The following is a 12,159-nucleotide window of genomic DNA, read 5'->3' as shown; positions in this document are numbered from 1 at the left end:
TCAAAAGGTTTGAAGATAGTAAATGCGTATCTCTTTTGCAATTCTACTTTTGATTCCAAAAATTGTTGGTTTACCGATTGGTTCTCTTTTGTTGCAATTCCGAATTCAATGATTTCAATAAAAAAGTTGCATAGCCATGGTGCCAAAAACAATGCAGAGAATATTTTTATGATGAAATTAACGTGTGTGTGTGGTAACCCCCTGGTTCTTGTGTTAACTTCATTAGCAGATGGGGTGGGCAGCAGTTGGAAGAAGTTGGGATAGAAGAAAAAAATTGTTCCCTCCAATCCACAATTTTTATTTTTAATTTTTATTTTTAATTTTTAATATCTGAATTTATTAATTAATAAAAAACGAAAATATATTTTTTAATTATATATATATATATATATATATATATATATATATATATATATATATATATATATATATGAAAACAAAAAGATTATTTTACTTAACGTTTAAAAACATAAATTAAAAAACTTTTATTATTTAACTTTTATTTATTATTATTTTTTTAACAATTTATTATTTTTTATCTTCTTTTTTTTATGTAACACTTATTTTTGAATATATATATATATATATATATATATATATATAATTTTATTTTTATTTTATTATTATTATTATTGTTATTTTATTTTATATATTTTATTATTTTATTATTTTTTATATATTTTTTTATTTTTAAAACAACATTATTTGCCTGGACGAAATTGGGTGTTGACAGCTGCCCCTCTCTTCTTAGATCTTACTAGATGATACGAAAAATTAGTCATTTTCATATCATCAAAGTAAAATATAAGAAAAGACAGAAACACTAATTTCATCTGGGCTCTAAAAAGAAATCACATCAATGTAAAACATTTAAGAAAAACAATGACCATTCCATCGAAGAGGGTCTTGATATGAAAGATAGATGACCAGTGCATTTGCAGAGGGCCTCGATATGAAAGATCGATGACCAGTACCTTTGTAGAGGGCCTCGATATGAAAACATATGAAAATCAAATGACCATTCCATCGAAGAGGGTCTTGATATGAAAGATCGATGACCATTGCATTTGCAGAGGGCCTCGATATGAAAGATCGATGACCAGTACCTTTGTAGAGGGCCTCGATATATATATAAAAAGTAATTTGAAAGCATGATATCCTAGTTTAGAAAATATGAATGCATGTTATGCGTGAATCACCTAGAACCTTTGTCTCTTCATTTTTCTTTCATTTTTCATTTCATTTTTTCATTTCATTCATTTTTTCATTTCATTCCTCATTTTTTCTTTTTTTTTCATTTCATCATTTTTTAAGAAGACACATGTCTTTATAATTATTTGCTTTTGCAGTCATCAAATTCAATGCATGCTCATAATTTGTTTTTCTCATTATCACCTCACACTCTATATCGGAATCACGAGGAATTAGGCAAATCTTTGCGCGAAATGAGAGCACCGTATACCTTACATTCTCTTTCTTGATGCATAATACATCTCATGTATGTTTGAACCCATGGATAGGTGTTACACAGCTGATGCAATCTTGTGTCAGCAACGTGTTTCAAAAACTTGTACCGAAAAAGGATTGCCTCACTTTAAAACTTTTGACTAAATTTAAGAACTGACTGAGTTTTTGCCCTTTTTTTCTCTTTCCTGTTTTCAATATGTGATCAACCAAATTTTTTTTCTAAGTTATTCCCATGAACAAAATCTGACAGACATTTTTCAATCAGTGTGGACTTTAACTAGTTTGTAATGTGGCTCGGGCTTAAGGGTGTTGAAAGAAATAGATATTAAAGGTCCAAATAAAATATTAGTGGCTTTTACATTTTGTAACAAAGATCGTTTTGCAAGATTATCGCTTCGGCTATCACCTAGGGTCTTTGAACTTTTAAAGTTCTCATCATTCTTAACTTTTCCTTCTCAAGTTCTTTTTTCGCCATTACTTTATGATTTTCTTTGAATTTTCAACTTTTGGCTTTTTCCATTGAAATACTTTTTTCACTTTATTGAGTCCCTTTAATAGCCTTGCAATTCTTGACATGTTGATGATCCTTATTCAAGGTATTTTGGGAAATAAATTATTATTTTTTGGCTCAAAAAGGGTACAATGGAAACATATTTTTAAATCATTTTTTTATGAGAAAAAGATGGTCACACATCATTTTAAATCTTGACTGCCCTATCCTCTTCAAAGAGTTAACTCAGTGACAAAAACAAATGGCATTAGATACATATCACTGTTTATTTTTGTTTGCGTGTATAACTCTCTTTTTCTTCTCTCTCTCTCTCTCTCTCTCTCTCTTTCTTTTCACACTTTTTTTTAACTCAGAACAGCCTTTTTAGTCAAACAGGGCTATCAAAAATGTGCCCCAGCATACTATTTATATTCTTTTTTGGCAAATCCTTTATCTTAGGGAAATCTTTATGAATTGGGGGATTCAAACAACATGAGTGTAAAAATACTTCAAAATAGGAAGTATTTGATCCGCTACCCTCAATGCCACAAAACATAGACGAACCATATCTCCTCACTCTGATTAACTCTCTCTTCACTTTCTTTCACCTCTTCTAGTGATGCATTGTATTTGCAACTGCATAGTCAAACAATTTTGACTTGTGATCTTCTCTATTTATTTTGCTCACTTCCATGACACCCTTCAAGAACCCTTTTGGGCTATACTGAATGACTTGTACTTCGTGATTTAAACCCATGGTATTTTATTTCAAAAAGCTCAGTGTGATGACAAAAGACACTTACAAAAGAACGTAAAACAAAATTACAAAGAAATGACAATCCAGTCTTGACTACAATAAAGCATAATACAATGAACCATAAGAACAATGTCAATATTTCCCAATCATTATCAGATCATTACGCATAGATCTTCTTTACTGCATCTGAGTTGACAGGTAGAGATAACTCTTCCCCATCCATTTTTGTGAGAACTAGCGCACCACTTGAAAATGTCTTCTTCACTACGTATGGGCCTTCATAATTTGGAGTCCATTTCCCTCTGTGGTCTTTTTGTATAGGCAAAATCTTTTTCAAGACTAGATCACCTTCATGAAACTCTCTTGGACGAACCTTTTTATCAAATGCCCTTTTCATCCTTCTCTGATACAATTGTCCATGACAAGCTGTTGTTAACCTTTTTTCTTCAATTAAGTTAAGTTGGTCAAATCTAGCTTGTACCCATTCTGCTTCTTCTAACTAAGTTTCCATTAACACCCTCAGAGATGGGATTTCTACTTCAAAAGGAAGGACCGCTTCCATCCCATATACCAAAGAGAAAGGTGTTGCACCAGTTGAGGTCCGTACCGATGTACGATATCCGTGTAGGGCAAAGGGAAGCATTTCATGTCAATCTTTATATGTAATCACCATTTTCTGCAAAATCTTCTTTATATTCTTATTAGCAGCTTCAACGGCCCCATTCATTTTCGAGCGATAAGGAGACGAATTGTGATGTTGAATTTTGAATTCTTCACAAAGCTCTTTCATCATTTGATTATTCAGATTAGTTGCATTATCAGTGATAATTTTATTAGGCAACCCATATCGACATATCAACTCCTTTTTTATAAACTTTACTACCACCTTTCTAGTCACATTGGCGTAAGAAGCTGCTTCCACCCATTTGGTAAAATAGTCAATTGCAACCAGAATGAAACGATGTCCATTTGACGCCTTCGGTTCTATGGCTCCAATAACATCTATTCCCCACATCGCAAATGGCCATGGTGCAGATAGAACATTTAAGGTTGTAGGAGCTATATTAATATTATTTGCATAGGTTTGACATTTTTCGCATGCATGTAACAATCATTCTCCATAGTCAACCAAAAATAACATGCCCTCAAAATCTTTTTAGCCATAGAGTGCCCATTCATATGTGTACCAAAAGCTCCTTCATGAATTTCTTTTAATATCAACCCTGTTTCTCTTGCATCAACGCATCTGAGGAGTACCATGTCATGATTTCTTTTATAAAGGACATCCCCATTTAGAATAAAACTTGAAGCTAACCTTCTCAAGGTTCTAATCATTCTCAGAAGCTGTTTCAGGATATTCTCGGCTTTTGAGGTAGCGCTTTATATCAAAATACCAAGGTTTACCATCTGATTCTTCTTCCACTAAATAAAAATATGTTGGTTGTTCATAACTCCTCATCTTGATCATTGGCATTTCCTCATCTTGACTAATTTCAAACATTGACGATAAGGTGGCCAAAGCATCAACTAATTGGTTATCCTCTCGTGGAATGTGATAGAACTCAATGGAATCGAAATGTTTCATCAATCCTCTAATATATGATTGATAAAGGATTAACTTTTGGTCTCTAGTCTCCCATTCCCCTTTTAACTGATGAACCACCAATGCTGAGTCACCATACACCTCCAACACCTTCACCTTCGACTCAATAGCTGCCAAAATACCCATGGCGCATGCTTCATATTCTGCAACATTGTTGGTACAATTAAAGCACAATCTTGCTGTCATCGGAATGTAATGATTCTCTGGCAAGATGAGCACTGCCCCTATTCCATGTCCAAGTGCATTGGATGCTCCATCAAACAGTAATATCCAAGCCTTCTCATGATGGTTACCCTCCTTTTCACCAAATAGGGCAAGAATGTCCTCATCTAGGAATTCAGGTTCCATAGACTGATAATCTTCAATAGGTTGTTGAGCCAGATATTCTGCTAATGCGCTTCCCTTGACGGCTTTTTGAGTCACATAGACTATATCATATTCTGATAACAACATTTTCCATCGAGCCAATCTACCAGTGAGAGCAGGCTTTTCAAAAATATACTTAATTGGGTCCATCTTAGATATCAACCAAGTAGTGTGACTCAACATATATTGACGTAAACGATGTGCTGCCCATGTTAATGCACAACAAGTTCGTTCCAACATAGAATATCTTTGTTCACAACCTGAAAATATTTTACTCAAATAATAAATGACATGCTCTTTCTTCCCTGTCTCATCATGTTGCCCTAAAACACAACCCATCGATTCATCCAACACAGTTAAATATAAAATGAGGGGCCTCCCTGATATCGGCGGACGCAGTACGGGAGGATCCTGCAAATACTGTTTGATTCTATCGAAGGCTGCCTGGCAATCTTCATTCCATTCCACAACTTGATTCTTACGCAACAATCTAAATATTGGCTCACAGGTGGAGGTTAATTGGGAGATGAATCTAGCAATGTAGTTCAGTCTGCCTAAAAACCCTCACACTTCTTTTTCAGTATTAGGAGCTGACATCTCCATTATTGCTCGTACCTTATCTAGGTCAACCTCAATACCTTTTTCACTGACAATAAAACCCAATAACTTTCCTGACTTTACACCAAAGGTACATTTAGTCAGATTCAATCTGAGTTTAAACTTTCTTAACCTCTCAAACAATTTTCTCAAATTAACGATGTGATCATTTTCTGATTCAGATTTAGCAATCATATCATCCACATAAACCTCGATTTCTCTATGCATCATATCATGAAAAAGAGTCACCATCGCTCTTTGATAAGTTGCCCCAGCATTTTTAAGTCCAAATGGCATTACTTTGTAACAAAATGTTCCCCAAAGCGTTATAAATGTTGTTTTCTCCATATCTTCCGGTGCCATCCTAATCTGATTATACCCGGAGAATCCATCCATGAAAGAGAACAATGAAAATCTAGCAGTGTTATCCACCAAGATGTCAATATGTGGCAATGGGAAATTATCCTTAGGGCTAGCTCGATTCAAATCCCTATAATCAACACACATTCGGACTTTACCATCTTTTTTCGGCACAGGGACAATGTTAGCCACCCATTGAGGATATTTTGCTACAGCCAAAAACCCTGCATCAAATTGCTTCTTCACTTCTTCTTTAATCTTTAGTGACATTTCAGGTTTCATTCGTCTTAACTTTTGTTTAACTAGGGGACATTCTTCTTTAAGTGGAAGTTGATGTTGCACTATATCAGTATCCAACCCAGGCATATCCTGGTATGACCAAGCAAACACATCTCTGAACTCTTTCAACAAATCACATAATTTTCCTCGTACCTCCTTACTCATGTTGTTACCAATTTTAACCTCTTTTCTCTCATTTTCATCCCTTAGATTAAATATTTCAATGATCTCTTGATAGGGTTTTATTTCTCGGTCTTCTTGTTTCACTAACCTTAACAACTCAGAAGAAGGTTCCCAATCGTCTTCATGATCATCATCCATATTATCGATAAGGTGCTCAAAATTAGGAATATTGACATCATTATTTTCAAAACATTCATTGTCATATCTGCATTATTTGGATTTATAAAAGAAAATAAATAGAAAAATAAAGTATGTAGTGAAAGAAAACATAACTGAACATCACATTAACTGAAAACGAAAAATAGAACCATTCTGTAAAGACATCCTAGAATGTTTTGGGGAAAAACAAAATAAAAATAACAAGCATTACATTTGATTGAACTTAAACACCACGGGTAAATTCACGGTCTTCCAATTATCGATATGCATGTTGGGAGAACAAGGCTGCACCAAACTGGAACTTCCTTCCCCAGATTCATCTTCAATAACTGCAACTTGACTAGCATTGATCCATCCAGCACTACGAAAGCTCTTCTTTAAGTCACAGATGGAGATCGTTCCTACCCTCGGCTCACGACCCTGCAAGCAAGCTAAGCTTTGTTCTTTCTTTTCCTCCATTAATCTTCTTTTGTCCTCCTTAGTAGGCCTGTACCCCAGGCCGTATCTGTTCTTGTTCTCAACAATTTTCAGTGGAAATATTGGTCCCTGTCCAACTTTGCCTAGGCCTTTCCCATATTCATAACCTTCTCTCAACATAACCCTTGCCATCATCAGAGAGGCACATGACAAATATGGCTTTATCTGAAATGGTTCAACATATGTATTCCCCACAATTTCTAAAGCTTGAAAAGCCGTCTCAAGAGCCTCCTCTATTGTTTCAATATATCGAGCAGATGAAGGACCACTCACCAGAAAATCTTCCTCTCCTGAAACTGTTACCATCTTATCCCCCATTACACACTTCAACTTTTGATGCAAAGTGGAAGGCACCACCCCTGCAGAATGAATCCAAGGTCTACCAAGTAAACAACTGTATGCCGGTAAGATATCTATTACTTGAAAAGTTATTTGAAATACACATGGACCAACTTGAACTGGCAACTCTATTTCTCCCATCACCTTTCTTTTGCTACCATCAAAAGCTCTCACAATCATAGTACTTGGCTTCATAGGGAATTTATCACGTGATAACTTCTCCAGCGTCACCTTAGGCATCACATTTAGGGAAGAACCATTATCAATCAACACACGAGCTATGACATGGTCGAGACATTTAACAGATACATGAAGAGCTTTATTGTGTCCTCTTCCTTCAACTGGTATCTCATCATCCGAAAAAGTAAGGAAATCATTAATGGTAATATTATTAACAATCCCTTCAAATTTATCCAACGAAATATTTTGTTCAACATGAACCCCACTCAGTATTTTCATTAGCAACTTTCGGTGAGCTGTCGAATGCATGAGCAATTCCAAAAGCGAAAGCTGGCATACGATTCAACTGCTCTACCACCTTGTATTTGCTTTGTTGTATGAATTTCAAAAATTCAACGACCTCTTCATCTGATATTTCTTTTTGTTTATCTTTTTTGCATTCTTCTTCATCTTGTATCGTCTTTTCTCTTAATATCTCTTTTGCTTTTTCAATTTCATCATTTACTTTACTTTTATGGCATGCTTCCTTCCTTAGATCTGGTGGAGTAAAGAAACGGCCACTCCTTGTTATCCCACCAAGACCTGATATATTTTCAACAATTGGACCTTCATGCACATAAGTGTTTTCAACTTGTTGTCCCTCACCTAATTCATGTACTCCATACTTCCATGGAACAACTCTATCACTTTCATAAGGAAAAGAGGAGGGCGTTTTTATCACTATGGATTGCCTTCCTTGTTCCATGAAAGAAGGTGCAGGTCTAGTGAAATGAATCACTAAAGGTTCTGGCGTGGTTAAATTGGATTGTTCATCAGTTTGGGCCATTACCTCCCCATCCTTCTTTCCATGAAAAACTTGCAGGAAATGTTTATCAACTAGATTTTGCAACTCTAGCTTGAACTCCATACAATTATTAATAGAATGTTTGGCACCCAGATGGAATGCACATGCATTACTCAGATCATATTCACCTTTTACTAGCCCCTTCTCTAATAGTGCTTCAAGAATGAATTTCATAGAGCTCCGAATTTCACTCACTTTTCTTACCAACCTTTTCTCCCTGACCTTAATAGCATTTGTTGAAGTCTTCTCATGCCCCGACAAAGGGTTATTTTCAATACTAGGTTTATCTTCTTTGAATGTCAACCACCCCGCATCAATCAAAGATTGTACCTTATATTTGAGAGGAAAACACCTTTCTGTCGAATGCCCCTTTACCCCTCCATGGTAGTCACATGTAGCATTTGGATCATAACTCTTGGAAAAAGGAGGTTGTTGTGGCTTCATTGGGCAAATTGCAACAAAAGATTTACGAAGAAGCATCGGTAACAACTCTGTGTATGTCATAGGAATAGGAGTAAAATGAATAAACTTCATTTCCCTTCTTGTATTAGTACTTTGACCTGGGTTCTCACTATCACTAGCGGTCGCTTTCTGAGGTTGCAACTGATTGTTTGAAACAGGCTGTATTTGGTAATTAACAGGTGTACGGTTATCCCATGCGGATGTGGCATGAACTTTAACTTCTTTTTTCTTACTTTGATTGAAACCTGGTTTTTTGGTATTTGCAGCCGTGGGCGGGCCATATGCAATTTTACCATCTTTTATCCCAATCTCAATCCTTTCACCAATAATGATGATGTCCCCAAAATTAGAAGATATATTCCAATTCCCAATCATATGCTCATAAAATGGCAGTTGTAATGTATTCACAAACATCGTAACTATCTCCTTATCATATAGTGGTGGTTCAACCTGGGCAGCTATCTCTCTCCAACGCTGTGCATACTCTTTGAAAGTTTCATATTTCTTCATTGTCATATTTTGCAATTGTATTTTGTATGGTGTTGTATCCATATTAAATTTATATTGCTTTATGAAAGCATCAACTAGATCCACCCAAGAATGAATATGAGTTGGCTCAAGATGCATGTACCAATTCAACATTGCCCCAGCTAGGCTATCTTGGAAAAAGTGGATAAACAATTTCTCATCATGAGTATGACCAGCCATCTTTCGATAGTACATTGTTATATGGCTTTTTGGACACGTAGTCCCCCTATATTTCTCGAACTCAGGCACTTTGAACTTATGGGGTATCACCACGTCAGGGACCAAAGATAAGCCTACAGCATCACCGAATCCATAACTTTTATTCCCTTCAATAGCCCGTAGTCTTTCCTCCAATATCTCTAACTTTCCCTTGTTATTCTCAGTCGATGAAATCACTTGAGCTAGTGTCTTTTCTTGTAAACCCACACCTACAGTCGAAACATGTGGTGGAATCGATACATTAGGATTTGTGTAGGTTGTGATTCCAACCACACTTTCTCCTGGGCGTACCTGGTTCCTAAAATCAACAATCCCAGTTGACACTTGGAACTGCTCATTAGGTAATGAAACAGGTATGCTTGTATTACCACCAGAGAACGGAATCTTAACTTGCTCTACATACTCTGCCATTGGAGGTGTGTAACCCGGGGGTAAGCCATAAGGTGGAAAAGCTTGAGATGATGTCCCTTGACTCACTAGATGATGTGGTGGGTAAACCGGAGGTCCACTTGATACATGAGGATGAAATCCTGGAGGGTAGGAAGTACCAACGTCAACTACTGAACTTTCTCCTGAACTCTTCATAGTTCTCAATGCCTCCAAGATCTGACCCATTTGATCCTTTATTGGGCTGATTTCACCCTTCACTTGGCTAATTTCTTCCTTCACTTCCTCGTGTGCATTTTCCCAATCCTCCATTGTTTTGGAATTTGCCCGAGTTCTATAAGGGTGTCTCGGAAACTTTGCCGTATTCACTTACTGTCACTCTTCTGTTTAATTTCAAATAAAATGAGAAGTGCGAAAAAGGAAAAGAAAAGACAAAATGCAAATGCAAACATTCTAGCTAGAAACTATAAAGTTGTGCGAATAACATTGCGTGTAATAATGGAAATTAATGTGGAATAAAGTAGTCGATTCATCAGAAAATCCACAATGTTCAAAAATTCATAACAATACGAGAAAGAAAGAAAGCATAAACATCAACTTCGAGCTCTAGCCATTATATTCTTCATTTCCCTTACTAGCTATCTGCAATAACCAAGGAAATCTTCAATTGCTTTTGGTGGATTGAATATAGGCATTGCAATCTCAGCATCAGTTAACATCCTGGGTACATCTTCAATTGCTTCGTTAGCTATAGCTGCTAACTTTGAAAAATATCATCTCCAATACTCTACAGTTCTTTTTAACTCAGCACATTCAATTATCAATCTCTTATTTTCCTCCTCCGACTCTGCCCGGTACCAACTCTCCTCAGCCACTTTTGCTTCATAAGCCGATACTGTATCCTTCATCTGTCTCTCAAACTCTTTGTTCCTGTACTGTATGTCATTTTCTAACTCTGCTTTATACCAACGCTTTTCTTCTAGCTTTGCCTCATAAGTTGTTGTCATTTTTTCTGTCTGTTGCTCCATCTCCTTAATCCTAACCTGTGCATTTCGCAGCTTGTTTAATGCCTCCCTTTTGTCTCTCGCCAATTCTTCACATAATGCAATTTTCTCACGTTCAGACAATACCACTGCTTTCTTCTCTTTGCCTCTCAAAGCTAGCTCTTTGTTAGCTGCCTCGAGATCTTGTTGTACTCTAAAGTGATGGTTTCTTTCCTCTCTCTGCTTCTTTATTAATACATCACAAGTTCTGATCCTGGCTTCATTGTCATGTTTGAGATCTATATATTCATGGTGAGCTTTCTGAAGATCATTAACAAGCTTAACATTTTTCTGCTTCATCTTTTCTATTTCTTCCTTAAGGGTTTGGACTTCCTCACTCTCCATATCTTGTTGTTCTGGCATGAAGGCAACTGGTTTGAACGGTAGCTTCACCACTTTAACCCTATCCATTACCCATTGCTCATAAGACGTCTTCTCATTTACTACCCATGGCCTAGAGTCTTTTTCTGCACGCACCACACTGCCCCAAGCACTTCTAATTCGCCGGAGTAAATCATTAGAAGTCCCTTCTTCATAGCAATTCCACACTGCAACTAAAGATTCTGGATTTAGTGCACCCCGTATAGGATATCCAAATTATTTTTGTGCTAATATCGGATTATAATTAACACAATATTTGGTTCCTATAAGAGGTACATTTGGGTACTCCCCACAGTGTATGATATGTGATCTCTACTGTCTGGAATAGGATTAAGATATGTATATGTGCTCACCAGGATAGTCTCCTATGTCCTAAGGATTAAAGGTCACTAGAGTTATGGTCCACTTCACGAAATTTCTCACAATGGTTGGTAAACAACACGATGTAAGAGTATCAAATGAAGCAAACAGACTCTAGCTAGAGTTCTCACAATGACCACTTGGGAAGTACATCCACTGTGGCACTGCTACACAATCCCCTTCTAATTCTAAGCTACTCAAACCCGGGTATAGGGTCGCGCTCATGTCATGTACAAAATATAAGGTGAGTGTGTGAGGGAGAGAAAAAAATGCAAACCTAAACCCCCACCTGCAAAAGATATCCATACAAAAACATATTTTCTACCCTAAGGTTCAATATCCACAAATATGTCATACACCAAAAGGAATATATACATAAATTGAGAAAGGGAAAAACAAACATTTAAATTAAACACATCACTTTCGCATATTCGATTAAATAGGCCTGACTCTCTACGTTCCTAGTGAAGTCGCCATCTGTCGCAACCTAAATCGCGACGGGACGACGAACTAAAATAAATTCATTTGGAAAATAGACATTTGAAGTCGCCACCATAGTTTATTCTGGAAAACTATGAAAAACCATAAAAATAACATAAAGTCCGCGAAAACTAAATTTAGGGTCCGGGAGTCGATTACGCGTAGGGAAGGTATTAGCACCCTACCGCGCCCGCCCAA

At 36.5% G+C, this 12,159-nt stretch overlaps 1 pseudogene; it reads right to left on the bottom strand.

Moving 5' to 3' along the window:
• Positions 1 to 2,874: 2,874 nt before the first annotated feature.
• Positions 2,875 to 10,009, bottom strand: LOC146888593 (uncharacterized; annotated as a pseudogene).
• Between the last annotated feature and the right edge of the window lie 2,150 nt (positions 10,010 to 12,159).

Source organism: Vigna unguiculata, chromosome 1, assembly GCF_037176805.1.
Source record: "Vigna unguiculata cultivar grain cowpea cultivar isolate G323 ecotype 2 chromosome 1, ASM3717680v1, whole genome shotgun sequence".
Taxonomy (NCBI): domain Eukaryota; kingdom Viridiplantae; phylum Streptophyta; class Magnoliopsida; order Fabales; family Fabaceae; genus Vigna; species Vigna unguiculata.
Note: the sequence above shows the minus strand (reverse complement) of the source record. Positions and strands in the feature narration are given on the sequence as shown.